The sequence below is a fragment of the Leopardus geoffroyi genome, chromosome C3 (genome assembly GCF_018350155.1).
Source record: "Leopardus geoffroyi isolate Oge1 chromosome C3, O.geoffroyi_Oge1_pat1.0, whole genome shotgun sequence".
Classification (NCBI taxonomy): Eukaryota; Metazoa; Chordata; class Mammalia; order Carnivora; family Felidae; genus Leopardus; species Leopardus geoffroyi.
In genome coordinates, this window is record NC_059338.1 from 55488907 (window position 1) to 55508034 (window position 19128).

Genomic DNA, 19128 nt, shown 5'->3' on the forward strand with positions numbered 1-19128 from the left:
GAGATCCTAAGGGGGACCCTGTGAGACAAAGTACCAGAGACAACACTACAAGCATAAAACATACAGACATCACAATGACTCTAAACCCGTATCTTTCTATAATAACACTGAATGTAAATGGATTAAATGCGCCAACCAAAAGACATAGGGTATCAGAATGGATAAAAAAACAAGACCCATCTATTTGCTGTCTACAAGAGACTCATTTTAGACCTGAGGACACCTTTAGATTGAGAGTGAGGGGATGGAGAACTATTTATCATGCCACTGGAAGCCAAAAGAAAGCTGGAGTAGCCATACTTATATCAGACAAACTAGACTTTAAATTAAAGGCTGTAACAAGAGATGAAGAAGGACATTATATAATAGTTATAGGGTCTATTCATCAGGAAGAGCTAACAATTATAAATGTCTATGCGCCGAATACCGGAGCCCCCAAATATATAAAACAACTACTCATAAACATAAGCAACCTTATTGATAAGAATGTGGTAATTGCAGGGGACTTTAACACCCCACTTACAGAAATGGATAGATCATCTAGACACACGGTCAGTAAAGAAACAAGGGCCCTGAATGAGACATTGGATCAGATGGACTTGACAGATATATTTAGAACTCTGCATCCCAAAGCAACAGAATATACTTTCTTCTCGAGTGCACATGGAACATTCTCCAAGATAGATCATATACTGGGTCACAAAACAGCCCTTCATAAGTTTACCAGAATTGAAATTATACCATGCATACTTTCAGACCACAATGCTATGAAGCTTGAAATCAACCACAGAAAAAAGTCTGGAAAACCTCCAAAAGCATGGAGGTTAAAGAACACCCTACTAACGAATGAGTGGGTCAACCAGGCAATTAGAGAAGAAATTAAAAAATATATGGAAACAAACGAAAATGAAAATACAACAATCCAAACGCTTTGGGACGCAGCGAAGGCAGTCCTGAGAGGAAAATACATTGCAATCCAGGCCTATCTCAAGAAACAAGAAAAATCCCAAATACAAAATCTAACAGCACACCTAAAGGAAATAGAAGCAGAACAGCAAAGACACCCCAAACCCAGCAGAAGAAGAGAAATAATAAAGATCAGAGCAGAAATAAACAATATAGAGTCTAAAAAAACTGTAGAGCAGATCAACAAAACCAAGAGTTGGTTTTTTGAAAAAATAAACAAAATTGACAAACCTCTAGCCAGGCTTCTCAAAAAGAAAAGGGAGATGACCCAAATAGATAAAATCATGAATGAAAATGGAATGATTACAACCAATCCCTCAGAGATACAAACAATTATCAGGGAATACTATGAAAAATTATATGCCAACAAATTGGACAACCTGGAAGAAATGGACAAATTCCTGAACACCCACACTCTTCCAAAACTCAATCAGGAGGAAATAGAAAGCTTGAACAGACCCATAACCAGCGAAGAAATTGAATCGGTTATCAAAAATCTCCCAACAAATAAGAGTCCAGGACCAGATGGCTTCCCAGGGGAGTTCTACCAGACGTTTAAAGCAGAGATAATACCTATCCTTCTCAAGCTATTCCAAGAAATAGAAAGGGAAGGAAAACTTCCAGACTCATTCTATGAAGCCAGTATTACTTTGATTCCTAAACCAGACAGAGACCCAGTAAAAAAAGAGAACTACCGGCCAATATCCCTGATGAATATGGATGCAAAAATTCTCAATAAGATACTAGCAAATCGAATTCAACGGCATATAAAAAGAATTATTCACCATGATCAAGTGGGATTCATTCCTGGGATGCAGGGCTGGTTCAACATTCGCAAATCAATCAACGTGATACATCACATTAACAAAAAAAAAGAGAAGAACCATATGATCCTGTCAATCGATGCAGAAAAGGCCTTTGACAAAATCCAGCACCCTTTCTTAATAAAAACCCTTGAGAAAGTCGGGATAGAAGGAACATACTTAAAGATCATAAAAGCCATTTATGAAAAGCCCACAGCTAACATCATCCTCAACGGGGAAAAACTGAGAGCTTTTTCCCTGAGATCAGGAACACGACAGGGATGCCCACTCTCACCGCTGTTGTTTAACATAGTGCTGGAAGTTCTAGCATCAGCAATCAGACAACAAAAGGAAATCAAAGGCATCAAAATTGGCAAAGATGAAATCAAGCTTTCGCTTTTTGCAGATGACATGATACTATACATGGAAAATCCGATAGACTCCACCAAAAGTCTGCTAGAATTGATACATGAATTCAGCAAAGTTGCAGGATACAAAATCAATGTACAGAAATCAGTTGCATTCTTATACACTAACAATGAAGCAACAGAAAGACAAATAAAGAAACTGATCCCATTCACAATTGCACCAAGAAGCATAAAATACCTAGGAATAAATCTAACCAAAGATGTAAAGGATCTGTATGCTGAAAACTATAGAAAGCTTATGAAGGTAATTGAAGAAGATTTAAAGAAATGGAAAGACATTCCCTGCTCATGGATTGGAAAAATAAATATTGTCAAAATGTCAATACTACCCAAAGCTATCTACACATTCAATGCAATCCCAATCAAAATTGCACCAGCATTCTTCTCGAAACTAGAACAAGCAATCCTAAAATTCATATGGAACCACAAAAGGCCCCGAATAGCCAAAGGAATTTTGAAGAAGAAGACCAAAGCAGGAGGCATCACAATCCCAGACTTTAGCCTCTACTACAAAGCTGTCATCATCAAGACAGCATGGTATTGGCACAAAAACAGACACATAGACCAATGGAATAGAATAGAAACCCCAGAACTAGACCCACAAACGTATGGCCAACTCATCTTTGACAAAGCAGGAAAGAACATCCGATGGAAAAAAGACAGCCTCTTTAACAAATGGTGCTGGGAGAACTGGACAGCAACATGCAGAAGGTTGAAACTAGACCACTTTCTCACACCATTCACAAAAATAAACTCAAAATGGATAAAGGACCTGAATGTGAGACAGGAAACCATCAAAACCTTAGAGGAGAAAGCAGGAAAAGACCTCTCTGACCTCAGCCGTAGCAATCTCTTACTCGACACATCCCCAAAGGCAAGGGAATAAAAAGCAAAAGTGAATTACTGGGACCTTATGAAGATAAAAAGCTTCTGCACAGCAAAGGAAACAACCAACAAAACTAAAAGGCAACCAACGGAATGGGAAAAGATATTTGCAAATGACATATCGGACAAAGGGCTAGTATCCAAAATCTATAAAGAGCTCACCAAACTCCACACCCGAAAAACAAATAACCCAGTGAAGAAATGGGCAGAAAACATGAATAGACACTTCTCTAAAGAAGACATCCGGATGGCCAACAGGCACATGAAAAGATGTTCAGCGTTGCTCCTTATCAGGGAAATACAAATCAAAACCACACTCAGGTATCACCTCACGCCAGTCAGAGTGGCCAAAATGAACAAATCAGGAGACTATAGATGCTGGAGAGGATGTGGAGAAATGGGAACCCTCTTGCACTGTTGGTGGGAATGCAAATTGGTGCAGCCGCTCTGGAAAGCAGTGTGGAGGTTCCTCAGAAAATTAAAAATAGACCTACCCTATGACCCAGCAATAGCACTGCTAGGAATTTATCCAAGGGATACAGGAGTACTGATGCATAGGGGCACTTGTACCCCAATGTTCATAGCAGCACTCTCAACAATAGCCAAATTATGGAAAGAGCCTAAATGTCCATCAACTGATGAATGGATAAAGAAATTGTGGTTTATATACACAATGGAATACTACGTGGCAATGAGAAAAAATGAAATATGGCCTTTTGCAGCAACGTGGATGGAACTGGAGAGTGTGATGCTAAGTGAAATAAGCCATACAGAGAAAGACAGATACCATATGGTTTCACTCTTATGTGGATCCTGAGAAACTTAACAGAAACCCATGGGGGAGGGGGAGGAAAAAAGAAAAAAAGAGGTTAGAGTGGGAGAGAGCCAAAGCATAAGAGACTGTTAAAAACTGAGAACAAACTGAGGGTTGATGGGGGGTGGGAGGGAAGAGAGGGTGGGTGATGGGTATTGAGGAGGGCACCTTTTGGGATGAGCACTGGGTGTTGTATGGAAACCAATTTGACAATAAATTTCATATAATAAAAAAAAAAAAAAAAGAAAGTTAGGCTTATCTACAGTCTGAATATGCCCAATCTCGTCTGAAATTTAGGCTTAATAATCTTGAATACTAATCATGAGTTCACTACTCTTATGCTACCATAAGCAGTTAAAAAAGGAACTAAACATTAAGGGCCCTAAATTCTAGAAAATATTGGCACCACAGGTTTGGATTATATAAGGAGAAATTCCCCTATTCTAAACTTAGGTTCCAAATTAGGCATAGTTTTAAATTTTAGGTGAATGTGAGACTCACCTAGGCAAAATGCAATTTTCAGTCCCACCAAAGAGTTTCTGATTCATGGGGCCCAGAAATCTTTTCTGATGATGTAGGTTATACTTGGCAGTGGTCTCCAAACCTTTTTTATTATGTACCCCAAGCATTTATTTTTTTTATTTATAAATTATATCATGTATTTCTACACTTACACATAAAACGTACTCAAAGTAGAAATGTTAAAAAGGTTAAGATGAACATAAATCTAAATAGAATCTCTAATCCTGTCTTTCCACATATCTATGAATCATCTGTGCATCCCTACTACAGAGTCTGCCCATCAATAACATGAGCATCTTTTTTAATCATTTCAAGGGCCTCCATTGGGAAGATATCCAACTACAAAAATCAAAGAAACATCTATTAAGGTGTACCTTCTGTGTACCAGGGACTATGCTGGACCACTTCACCCATATTATCTCTAATCCTCCTCCAAACCCCTGTAAGATTCATGCATTATTCATGTCAATTACATATGAGACTGACATTCCATGAGATTCATGTAATTTGCCTAATTTCTCCTTGATCATAAATGATGAAAAAGCAATTTGAATCCAAGTCATGTTTTTCACTATATTATGTATATAAGTTAAGAGTATATTTGGCTGCAAGTAACAGAAATTCAATTACAGTGATCTAACTAAATAATGGTTTATCTTTTCCTGTAACAAAAAGTCTGCATGTATGGAATCAGGGCTGGTAAAGAGAATCTAGGATGGTACCAGAGATACAGGTTCCTTCTCTTTTTCTGTCCTACTATCTTTAGCAAATGGTTTTTGCTAAAGTCACAAAATGGCTATCCCATCTCCAGGCATCACAGCCAAGTTCCTAGCAGAAAATAAAAACTGCAGAGGGGACAAAAGGCAAAATGTGAAAGCTGAAAGAAACTTACCAGATGACTCAGCTTTAACAAGAAGCTTCCCAGAAGCTCCACTTGGTGACTTGATCTTACATCTCACTGGTCAGAACGGTGTCACAAGGCTACCCTTGTGCAAGTTGCAAGCTGAGTATTTTAAGCTGTACATAATTGGGACAAAGTTGGATTTCTCTTAAGAAAGAGAGGACAGATTTGGGGGAGGAAACCCAGAACATCTGCCACATTGCTTCTGTTGCCTTAACCCCACAACCGCCACAGCACTGTAACTGCTGCATAAAATAATACAGCCTTAGCATTCCAGGAAGAGAATATTTTCAAATCATATAGTCAAGACATGGTCCATGTCAACATCCAATGCAGTAATCCAGTCATGACCAGGTTATTATTCAGAGTCTCCTTGAAACTTCCAGAGATGGGAAAACTTGTGACTTTGCTTTGTAATCTATTCTAATTGAGGGAGGCTTTAATTGTTGGAACTTCTATTTCTAGTCATAATCACAATGTATCACATTTACATTTTTACATTAGCTCCTTAGGACTAGGGGCTTATTCATCTCTGTACCTAGTACAGTTGATCACCACAAAGAGGTGACTCAAGAAAAAATTTGAGGAATAAATTGAGAAATCTCTTCTTCATATTGAAATTAATGATCCTTCTAGCTATTTAAAAAAAAACAAAACAACTTTTCACTCACAGGCCCATCCCATTCAACTACACTGTCATGTTAGGTTAATAAGCAGCATCAAGAGTGAAATATTAGGGTCACATCCCAGGAGATGGTCAGGATATACCAGAAGCCCTGCAGAGCTCTGGAAATAAGCACTGATCCAGGAAGAGGTGAATGTGCTTCAGGGAACAGCTTGTGATCTTGAGCCACACTGCTGAGAAGAAATGGGGCTCCTGCAGGGCAGTCCCCAACCGAAAATTCACCACCCTCCCCCTTTCCTCCGTTAATCTGAGTTTCCGTCACTGCCTCTGGTAAATTTTTGCTGCCACAATGACCAGGAAATCAAAGAAAATGAGGTCTGCGCATATGTGTCTATGTGTATCTGTCTCCAGGGCAACGCTTTCTCTTCTCCAGGGCAACAACCTCTCAACCTGGACCGAAATTGCTGCATATCTTGGTGTGTTCACATACACAACTAGTTTTTACTCCAAACTGAAACGTTTAGAGGTAAACAGACTAAGTGGTGATGTAAGTTCACAAGTTTCAAGAAAGTAGGACGCAATGGCTGAGAGGTAAGATCTGCAGTCAGGCAGGACAAGAGCTGGTCTTGTGATGACTTACCCTCCCTAAGCTTATGTTTCTTCACCAGTAAAGCAGGGATAGCAGCATCACCTACCTCATGAGATACAGCCTGTCAAACACCTACCACCGTGCCTGGAATAGAATATGTCTGGTAAATATCAGCTAATCTTGTCACCATCACCCCCTGGGCCCCTGGGGTTGACACCAGTTCTGATCCTTCCACAGGCACTTTCTCTAGTTCTGACCCTCAAGATCATACTTGTCTCTCACTCTTCCTCCTCAGATCCCTCCAACCCATGCTTAGCTGACTCAGTGTTCTAGGCCTTCGGAAAAGGAAGGCCCCCTTTTTTTTCTGTTGACTGGGGCCCTTCTCTGCACTTGGCTCATAAACTTACTAGTATCCCCAGGTTCCCTTCTCAGAAATTATCTGTTTCCCTGACTCTGGATGAGCATTGTCTGGGTACCTCCAAATGGGCTTTTTGCTTCCTTTGTTTACTCTTCTCTAACTTTTTCATATGGTGAAAACAAGGATCCAATTCTTCTTAATAAAAAGGATTAAAGGGGCGCCTGGGTGGCGCAGTCGGTTAAGCGTCCGACTTCAGCCAGGTCACGATCTCGCGGTCCGTGAGTTCGAGCCCCGCGTCAGGCTCTGGGCTGATGGCTCAGAGCCTGGAGCCTGTTTCCGATTCTGTGTCTCCCTCTCTCTCTGCCCCTCCCCCGTTCATGCTCTGTCTCTCTCTGTCCCAAAAATAAATAAACGTTGAAAAAAAAAATTAAAAAAATAAAATAAAATAAAAAGGATTAAAAAAAAAAAACATTTTATAGCATGTTACCACTTACTAAATCCTTCCACCTAATAAATCTCATTTTATCTTTGCAATAGTGCTGCAAAGGACTATTATCCCCATTTTAAAATGTTTATTTTTGAGAGGGGGGGAAGAGAGAGAGAGAGAGAGACGCAGAGAGAGAGGGAGACAAAGAATCTAAAGCAGGCTCGCGCTGTCATCACAGAACCTGACACAGGGCTCAAACTCACAAACCGTGAGATCATGACCTGAGCCAAAGTCAGATGCTTAACCAACTGAGCCATGCAGGCACCCTATCCCCATTTTAAAGGTAAAGAAACAGATTCAGACTTGCTCAAGGACCCAAAGGCAGTCAGAATAGTTGTGAGATTGAAACTCTGATGCTTTGAAACTCATGGTTTGGTCTCTGTGCCATCTTGACTCAGTGCATAGGCCACTATGGGTTGGGTAACCTGGAGAAGAGATACATTACCAAAGTCTCCTATCTTGCCACAAACAGGTGTGCTGGGACCTATAAAGTCTGCCTTCTATCTTTTCACTGTCTCTATAACAATATGAGCTAGACATGTTAGTATAAGCTGATGGCAATGGAATAGCCCAGCTTCTTTTCTACTACAAGAATTACTCCCCAAAGTATGCATAAAGTATGTATTGCATACCCAGAATATATTCAATGCCATAGAGAATATACAGAGAGCTCAGATCTAGTCCACGGCTCCCCAAAGCTTCCAATCTAGTCAGGGACTAAGAACATAGAACAATACATAGTTAATTGTTAACTAGGACACTGAGGTTGTAAATGCTATAACTCAGAGGAAAGATAGATTTACAAAGTCTAAAATAATAAGGGAAGGATTTATGGAGGTGAAGCTTCAACTGGAATGAGAGGCTGCATTATGAAAACAATGAGACCTGTGTGGATGGTCATAGATAATTCAGTATTTATCATGCCAGGCATTTAGATGCATAATCTCTCAGAATATTCAAAACAACAACACTGGAAGTCAGGTGCTTTTATCCTTCCTTTACAGGTAAAGGAACTGAGAATCAGAGAATTTAAGTAGTTTGCCCAATGTCACAAAGCTTTTTTTTTAAATTTTTTTTAATGTTTGTTTATTTTTGAGACACACACACACACACACACACACACACACACACACACACGGAGTGTGAGCAGGGGAGGGGCAGAGAGAGGGAGACACAGAATCTGAAGCTGACTCCAAGCTCTGAACTTTCAGCACAGAGCCCAATGAGGGACTGCAACCCACAAGCCGCGAGACGACCAGAGCTGAAGTCAGACACTCAACCAACTGAGCCACCCAGGTGCCCCTTAATGTCACAAAGCTTTTAAGTGATGGATCCAGGACTTAAAATAAGGTTAATCTAATGTCACAAAGTTACTGCTTTCTCTTCTACCTATGCTGTTTACCACTGACAGGTAAATCCAAAAGCTAAAAAAACAAACAAAAAACCCCAATGTTATTGGCTCAAAAAGAGGTCCCGTTGAAAGAAAGCAATGGTGAAAAGAGCATTGGAACTAGAATCAGCACGCCAAATATTACTAAAATCTCAGTTTCTAATTTGTCTGGCAAACGCCTAAATCCTTTCCAGTTTCCACATCTGGGGAAAATGGAGAAAACACTAGCATTGATAAATATGAAATGAATAAACATGTGGATGTGACTAACACATACTAAACACCCACTCTAAGAGTGAACTTTAAAAAGCAATTAAAATGCACATGACTCAGCACCTATATCATATTTCATCGGATTTACCTGAACTCATTTCAAACATTGTAGCATCTCCAAGTATTGCAGGGGGTGGGGAAAGATTTAGAAAGGGCAAAGAACCTTCTGGCACGCCTATCAGAGGTCCATAAGCCTTCAGAGCTATCAGTCTCTCTCTAAAGCTGATGCACCCAGGCTCCAAAGTGTCACCTCTCAGTGTTCTCTCCTCAGACCTAGGAGTTCAGGGGTGAGACCTCCCCCAAACAGAAAGCCAAAGACCACCTCCGTAAGAGCACCAAGCTGGGAACACAGCATATGCTTCACATGGTCCAGTTAAATTTAACTGGATTCCCAAGGGCCCTAAAAGCAGCCTCGAAGATTAACCATTCTGTAGAATCAAGTAATGAATGGGGATGTCACCATGCCTGAAGGACATAGGCTCATAATGTGCGGGACTAGGGCAGAAATTCCTATTCTGTCTCCTCCTCTGCGTTCCATGGCCAAAGGACTGCAAAGGATTTCCTAAGAGGAAAGTGCTCAGGCTTCCTGGTCATGGCTGAGTGTGCCAGAAGGGGCCTCTCATCACCTGGTCAGCGAGAGCCGTTTAAGCTGGAGGTACCTTAGGAGGAAAAGTGTCCTTTTATGAGATACATGGCTTTTTTACTAACAGGTGACATTTACTAGTCCAAAGCTAGTACAGAATTTTGGTTTATGACTTGAGGGAACAAAAAAATTACCACTTTCTATTTATGTAATTATAGCTAATGCTTTTTTTTCCCCAACAGCTCGAAGTATTTGTTAGTTATTCTCTCATGAATTCTTAAAAATTTAGAAATGCTGTTACAGAGTGGGGCAAAGAGTTTCAAGAGGCCTAGAGATCCGGCTTGAGCCAGCAGAGCCAGACCCCGGATCACTGATGCTAATGTGATTTCATTGGTGTCCAGAGGCCTGCCACCCTTGTGCTGTGGTTGTTGGGGAAAAGGCAAGGAAGGGAACTGCGCCCTTCTCTTCAGCCAACCATACCTCTACTCATTTATTTATTCATTCAATGATCATTTACCAAGGAACTTTGTGTGGGCCAGGTACTGAACTGTAAAGACAAATAACTTTATAGGACAAGGTTGTTGCTTTAAAGGAATTGCAGCCAGGAAATCAGGCTGGAAAGTGTGACCTTTAGGAAGAGAAGTCAGTCATGGCCTAACGAGTAATAGTTGAAAGTTTCCCTTGAGTTCCCTGGCAGAGTCACCTTGTATGACTGGACTAAGCTTAAACATATCATGGAAGCCAGGATGCCTTTCAGACAACTCCATGAGCCCAACATGGTGAAAAGAACACAGGCTTTGTAAGAAAACATACTTAGATTTACACCCTGGGTTTACCTTTAATTAGCTTAGAACTAAACCTCTCTAAACCAAAATTTTCTCATGTGAAAAACAGATGTAAAAAATACTCACTGGGGGCACCTGGATTGCTTATTCAGTTGAGCATCCAACTCTTGGTTTCTGCTCAGATCATGATCCCAGGGTCGTGGGATTGAGCCCCACATTGGCCTCTGTGCTGAGCATGGAGCCTGTGTGGGGTGTTCTCTCTCTCTCTCTCTCTCTCTCTCTCTCTCTCTCTCCCTCCCTCCCTCCCTCCCTCTGCCCCTCTCCCCCACTCATGAGTGTTCTCTCTCTCTCTCAACTAAAAAATTAAAATTAAAAAAAAAATCACTGAAAAACAAGGTTATTAGGATCAAATTACATGCTATGATTTCCACTTCCAACAGAACGGAGTAATAGGGATCAGATTTTTCTCTCCGACTTGAAACAAATAAAATGCAAGACAAAATACATGAAGCAATAATTTTCAAGACATTGGACATCAGGCAATAAAGGACAATGAGCCCTGGGAGATGGGAACCAAATGAGGCGGGCTCTATGATTGAGCCAGTTTACTGTCTTGAGAGAGTTTCTGGGCCATGACACTGATAGGTAGATATTGTGAGTTAAACATACACATAGGAGAGCCCAGACAAATCAAGGGACTAGAATGTGCAAGGCAGAGGGTCTCCTCATGTATTCAGTAGAGGACTATAAAGATCGGAAAATATTCCCAAGAGCTCACATGAGATCAGGAGTAATTTATCCAAGTGGAAAACCATAATTCATGGGACATTAGTTAGACTACTCAGAAGGATTTTGCCTCAATAGTGGGGCATAAAATCAACCTTACGCTAAACACTCCTGTGTGTTTCTGACTAACAAAACTCCAAAGCAAGACTCAAAAGGATGACACTGTTTCCAAGTAACTTAATTACATCCTGGAATAAAGTTCAAGAATACTTACAGGTATGCAAATGTATCCAGCACCCTAAAAATTTAAATTTACAATGCTCAGCATCCAATCAAATACTAACAAGCAGGCAGAGAAGCAGAAAAAAGCAACCCACAACAAGGAGAAAAAATCAATCAAAACCAACTACAAAAAGTAAAGATGGTACAAGTAGTAGATAAGGACGTTAAAAAGTCATTAAAACTGTACTTCACACATTAAGCTAGATATTAAATATATATGAGATTTGTATGATATAAAAAGACCCAAAACAAACCCCTAGAAATGAAAACTAAAGATGAGGGGAACCTGGCTATCTCAGTAGAGCATGTGACTCTTGATGTCAGGGCTGTGAGTTCAACCCCTACCTTGGGCTTAGAGCTTACTTTAAAAAATTAATTAAAAATAAATTAAAACAATAAATAAATAAAACTCCTGAGATGAAAGAAAAATAGAGTGGATGGGATTAATGGCAGATTAAACGTGGAAGAAAACATTAGTAAACTTTTTTTAAATCTTTTTAACATTTATTCATTTTTGAGAGACACAGAGAGACAGAATGTAAGTGGGAAGAGGGGCAGAGAGAGGGGGAGACATAGAATTCAAGGCAGGCTCCAGGCTCAAAGCTGTCAGCACAGAGCCCAACGCAGGGCTCGAACCCACGAACCACGAGATCATGACCTGAGCTGAAATCTGACGCTTAAAGGACTGAGCCACCCAGGGTCCCCTATTAGTAGATTTGAATATAGGACAAAAGAAATTATTAAAAATAGAACACAGAGAAAAAGAGGTTGAGGAAAAAATGAATCGAGCATCAGTGAACTGAAGAACAACCTCAAGAATTCCAAGTTATATATCACTGAAGTCACCAAAGGAGAAGACAGAAATTCCTTTAAAGACAGAAATTATCAAAGCTCACTCAGGTGGAAAATTATTCTGAAGCCTGAATATCCCTACATCTATTAGAGAAATGAAATTAAAATTAAATTACAGTTAAAACTGTAACACGTGGAAACTCGAGACTCAGATGAATTCACCAGTAAGTTTTATCAAAGATTTAAGGAAGGAACATTTCCAATTCTTTTATTTATTTATTTATTTTAATGTTTATTTATTTTTGACAGAGAGAGAGAGAGAGACAGAGCATGAGCGGGGAAGGGGCAGAGAGAAAAGGAGACACAGAATCCGAAGCAGGCTCCAGGCTCCGAGCTCTCAGCACAGAACCCGATGCGGGGCTCAAACTCACAGACTGCGAGATCATGACCTGAGCCGAAGGCGGACGCTCAACTGACTGAGCCACCCAGGCACCCCAGAACATTTCCAATTCTACACAAATGCTTCCAGATAATTAAAGGCGCAAGAATATTCCCAACTCATTCTACAAAGCAACCATTACACTGATACCAAAACCAGAAAAGACATTTCAAGGAAAGAAAATTACTGGGATGCCTGAGTGGCTCAGTTGGTTTAAGCGCCAACTCTTGATTTGGGCTCAGGTCATGATTTCCATGTTGGTGGGATAGATCAGCTCTGCACTGAGCATGGAGTCTGCTTGAGATTCTCTCTCCCTCACTCTCTCTCTGCCCCTCCCTCACTTGCACAGGTACTCTTGCTCTCTCAAAGTAAATAAACAAACATTTTTCAAAAATGAAAATTACTGATTCAAATTCCTCACGAACATCAATGCAAAAATTCTTAAGAAAATTTTAGCAAATCTAATCAAACAATATTTTTAAAGAATAATGCATGATTATGTGAGCTTTTCTCAGAAATGCATGATTGGCTTTTTAAAAAAAACTAATGTAATTCACCATATTAACAGAAAAGGGAAAAAGGGGGGGAAATCTCAATAAATATAGAAAGCATATTTGACAAAATCCAACAACTATTTCTGATTATATATATATATATATATAATCAGAAAAAAAAAAATATATATATATATAACTTCAGTAAACTGGGAATAGAAGGCAGATTCCTCAATCTGATAAAGGGTGTCTATGAAAAATTTACAGCTAATATCATTAATAATAGTGAAAGGCTGAAAGTTTTCTTCCCCTAGACAGGAACAAGTAAGGATGTCTGATCTCACCATTTCTGTTTGACATTGTACTAGAGGTTCTGGTCAGTCTAATAAAGCAAGAAAAACACACAAAAGGTATAAAAGTAAAAAGGAAAAAGTAAAATTCTTTATTCACAGGTGACATGATTGTTTATGAAGAAAATCCTATGGAATCTGAAAAACCAAATGCGTCTGGAATAAATGAGTTTAGGAAACTTTCAGTGTATAAGATGGATGAATGAATAGAAGTATTTCCCTATCCTAGCAAGAATCGTAAATTGAAAAATTTAAATACTATTTACAATTGCATTAAAATATGAAGTACTTAGAAACAAATCTTACAAAAGATTAATCCTACTTGTACATTAAAAATTATAAAAGGTCACTGAGAGAAGTTAAAGAATACCTAAATAAATGAAAAGATATACTGTGCTCATGGATCAGAAGATTCAATATTTTAATTATGTAAATTCTCCTCAAATTAATCTATAGATTCAATGCAATACCAATCAAAATTCCAGAAGACTTTTGTTTATGTGAATATTCACAATCAAATTCAAAATTAATATGGAAGCAAAAGACAGAAGAGCAAAAAAAGAAAATGAAGTTTGGAAGACAACACTATTTTAATGCAAGACTTATCACAAAGTTAGAATCATTTAGACTGAGTGGCATTGGCATAAAGATAGACAAGTAAATCAATGGAACAGAATAAAGAGTCCAGAAATAGACCACACATATTTGAAGAACTGATTTTGACAAAAGTGTAAAGGCAATTTAGCAGAAAAAAGATAGTCTTGGGGCACCTGGGTGGTTCCAATGGTCAAGCGTCAACTCTTGATTTCGGCTCAGGTCATGATCTCATGTTTAGTGAGTTCGGCCCCACATAGGGTTCTGTGCTGACATCACGGAGTCTGCTTGAGATTCTCTCTCTCCCTCTGTGTCCCCCTTCCCTGCTCATGCTCTGTCTCTGTCTCAAAATAAATAAACATTTAAAAATAATAAAAAGAGGGGTGCCTGGGTGGCTCAGTCAGTTGAGCATTCCACTTCAGCTCAGGTCATGATCTCGCGGTCTTTGAGTTCGAGCCCCACATCCGGGCTCACTGCAGTATTCCTAGTGCAATAGAAGAGTGCGTGGCTCATGGCACTGAGTGTTTATCCATCAAATGTTTATCAGAGAAAGAAATCACTTAATAAGATACTTGGGAATTGAATCTATATGCAATGCTTTGGAGAATCACCAGATGTATGTAACCTTCCTTGATCAAAATAATGGTAACTTCATTTTGCTATAACATCTTTCTGTGAATACTTTCACATTTCCTTACTTATTCCTTCAAACGGTCTGCTAGCATCCTCCGGAGACCGGTAGAGACCCAAGCCTTATTTTAAAGAAGAAAGCTGGAAACCCGTTATTTCAGAGCTGTGGATTAAATAGCAACCTAACCAGTACTCTGCCCACAAGACGGTGCCGGGAAGGCTCCGCCTGCAGGTCAATAAGGCCCATCAACCATCTCTGCAGCTTGTCCCCGCCCACCATTAAAACAGGGAGAAAAAAGTTTTTATGAGCAGATTGCCTAGATAAGTAAGATATATCACTATAATACTAATTGTGTGTTCATTTCTATGATTTTATTAAAGGAACTACCTGGTTTTGATGCTCTTGGTTAATGGATATCTAAATAGAAAGAACCTAATGAATTCAAACCTTGCCTTCATAAAATAAGGTAAATCATTCCAATTTTCTTGAGAAAAGACTTCACTAGGAAATGTTGTATATTCAATTGTAATTTTAACTTTACATTCTAAGAAGCTGTCCTACAAAGTTGAGCTTTGTTTTTCATGCGTAATATATAAATTTACCTTTCTGAATATAATAAATGCTTTCATAAAAAAAATAAAAATATGCTTCAAAGAGTTCCAGTGGGATAACAAACTCACATTGGCTCTTTTTCTTAGTCCTAGAAGATAATGCCCTCTGGCAGCTGTTCTAAGGCCTGTTTATTACCAGAATTGCTCCAGAGCTCTTAAAAATGCAGATTCTAGAGCTCTACCATGTCCATTCATTCCATCACCCCACACACATACCCAAGATTCTGATATAGTAGGTCTGGGATATGGTTTAGAATCCATATACGGATAATGGTCCGCAGGTGGTTTTCTTGAGCAACCAGAAACCACCTTGTACACTGTGCTGCCATATATACAAATCTCCCCAAACTGCTGACTATAAAATCAGGGGCTCCTTTCCCCTTATTCTAAAACAAATCCTGGTGCCTATACAGGAGCTACAAACTCTAATGCCTGCAGGGCCAGGCAGGAAGGAGACAGAAAGGGAGCACGGGGGACCATAACAAACATGGCTATATGAGACAGATACTTACCAGTTCTAACCAAGTGTGAACATGAGCTCAGCACCGCCAGAGTTCCAAGGTTTCAAAAGAAACTAGAAACCCAGATTTTATATGAAATTTCCTATGAAGGCTAAAGACCTCTGCAGGTAGCATGTGGCCCAGAGGCCATATAATCTCTGGTTCTGGGCAACAGCACAGATAAAACCCTTTTAGGCAGTGTATTCATTTCCTAAGGCTACGGAAACAAATTACCACACATTAGGTGGCTTAAAACAACAGAAATGTACTCTCTTACCATTATGAAGGTCAGAAATCTTCAGTCAAGGTGCTGTTAGGATTGGTTCCTTCTAGAGGCTCTGAGGGAGAATCATTCCATGTCTCTTTCCTTGCTGCTGGTGGCTATTAGCTATTCTCAGCTCATGGATGCATCGCTCCCATCTGTCTCTGTCTTCAATAGTCTTTTCTCCCATGTGTCCTACCTCTCTGTTTCCCCTACTAAGGTCTTGTCTTTGGATTTAAAATTGCCCTAATCCTCAGGGCTTTTGGGTGGCTCAATTGGTTAAGTGTTGGACTCTTGATTTCAGCTCAGGTCATGATTCAGGGTTGTGAGATTGGAGTCTGCTTAAGATTCTCTCTCTGCCCCTCCCACGTGCGCTCTCAAATAAAAGAAATAAAAGAAAATTGCCCTAACCCAGGATGATTTCATTTTAAGATCCTTAGTTACACTTGCAAAGACTCTTTTTCCAAATAAAGTCACATTTACAGGACCCAGGGGTTAAAATTGGGGCATTACTTTTTTGAGGCTACTAGTCAAACCACTACAGGTAGGTTGGCACTTAAAAAAATCCAAATCAATTATTTCAATCAAATTATATTTTTTCCAACCTTTCCCACATGTACTATTTTACTACTAAAATGGCTTACCTCTTGGCAGAAAACTTGATATGCAAGCTCAGGTATTATTTCTTATATGCTTCCTAGATTTAAGCTCTTTTACATTCTATTAGCAGCATCCCGTTGCTCCATTTCCACCAATGCTTCTAAAATCAGGGATGGGAGGCAAAATGACCCCTGCCTCCATGCAGTGCCCTCCTTGATTGGAAGGAATCATCTGTCCATATGGATGGGAAGACAGGGTGATAGTGGAAAAGCAGAGTGGATAAGGTATTGAGTGAAGAGAGAGAAAAATAGGCAAGGTAGGAATGTGGCTTCAGGCACAAGAGAAAAAAAAACAGGAGATACGAGGATTCTCGAAAGAGTTCTGCTCTCCGGAGGCCAATTCAGAGACACCCCAAACTTCTGTGTGATCTTTAGTGCCATCTACTGGAAAGCATAGGAACCAGCTCAGTGGGAAAACAAAACCATGGGTCCAAAATATGTGGTTCCAACACTCATCATGTGTTGCAAGCTAGTCAGTGTACTCTGTTACATCAGGAGCTGTATCTCTTTCCTAAGCAAGGTGTCTGGCACAAAACAGCCTCAGGGAGGGGAGGGGAGGGGAGGGGAGGGGAGGAGAAGGGAGGGAAAGAAAGAGGAGGGGAGGGGAGGGGAGGGGAGAAGGGAGGGAAAGAAAGAGGAGGGGAGGGGAGGGGAGGGGAGGGGAGGGGAGAAGGGAGGGAAAGAAAGAGGAGGGGAGGGGAGGGGAGGGGAGGGGAGAAGGGAGGGAAAGAAAGAGGAGGGGAGGGGAGGGGAGGGGAGGGGAGGGGAGAAGGGAGGGAAAGAAAGAGGAGGGGAGGGGAGGGGAGGGGAGGGGAGAGGAGGGGAGGAGAAGGGAGGGAAAGAAAGAGGAGGGGAGGGGAGGGGAGGGGAGGGAAGGGAAGGGAAGGGAAGGGAAGGGAAGGGAAAGAGAAAAGAAAGAAAAAGGAAGGAAGGAAGAAAAAAAGAAGAAAGAAAAAAATCCTATTGAATATAAAAACTCAAAAATTCTACTTCTCGACCACTACTTATCGATAGATTTGTAGAAACCAAATGGCAAGACAAGCCACAAGAGTAAAGAGAAAAGCTGGGTTACCTATGGTTTACTGAAGCCTCTGGGTTTTCTTAGCGGTCCTCAGGATGTTCACTCAGGGCCCAGTTATAGTGGGGACTGGGCTGCTGTGCTCTGTGGAGAAAACCACCCTATGCAGCAAGCTAACCTCCTCACCCTACTGTCATCCACTCAAAGGGCAAAGATCTGAGGTGTGTGCAAGTGTACAGGTGTGTGAAATAATACGAAATACAAATTGGTTTCGGACTCCGGTTCCTGACACATGGCTCCTAAATCTCCTGAAATTTCCTGGGTGACAGAGCATCTTTTGTTCTGATGAGGTGGGCTCCTGGATGGGAGCTGTTCACCAGAAAGACAAAGCCATGATTAGAAACGTGGCACTTTCAGCCCACCTCTCATCTCTGGGGAAGGGAGAGGGGCTAGAAATTGAGTTAACCATCAATCATACCTATTACCTGTATGATGAAGTCTCCACAGAAATCCCGAGTGCAGGTTCTGAGAGCTTTTGGGTGGGTGAACACCTGGAGGTGCAAGGGTTGGGGGCACACGCAGAAAGGGCATGGCGGCCCCATACCCCTCCCTCACACCTTGCCTTGTGTGTCTCTTCCGTCTGCTCATTCCTGAATTATATCCTTTTAAAATAAATGGGTAATCTAAGTTAACTGTTTTCTTGAGTTTTGGGAGCTGCTTTAGCAAATTATCAAACCTGAAGGGGGCATGGGAACCTCTGACTTATGGCCAGTTAGTCAGAAGCACAGTTGACAACTTAGACTTATAATCTTGAGACTGGCACACAAGGAGCGGGGCAGTCTCTAGGTCTGCACTAACCCCAGGCAGATAGTGTCCAATCCGAATTGAACTGTATGACACCTCATTGGTGTTGGCGATTTGGAGCAATGCTTGGTGTGTGTGTGTGGGGGGGGGGGAACCCCAACACATCTGGTAGGAGAGTGTTATGAGTAAAAGCAAACACAATGTGTTTTTCTTTAGACAAGGTGGGAGAAGAGCATTTCTCATCAAGTGACTGTTACTGGTTGCATGTCAGAGCTAAGCCAGAAATGGGAATAGCATAGCCGACTAACATAGCCACTCACATAACCATCACCTCAGTGCTCCTCAACTTTGGCTGCATGTTATCACTGGAAAACTTTTGCTAAGTCTGATGCATAGGCTGTACCCCAGACCATTTAAATCAGAATCTCTGGGGGTGGGGTCTAGACCTAAGTATTTTTTAAAGTTTTCCAGATAGTACACTGTTGGTGGGAATGTAAATTGGTGCAGCCACTATGGAAAACCGTGTGGCGGTTCCTCAAAAAATTAAAAATAGAAGC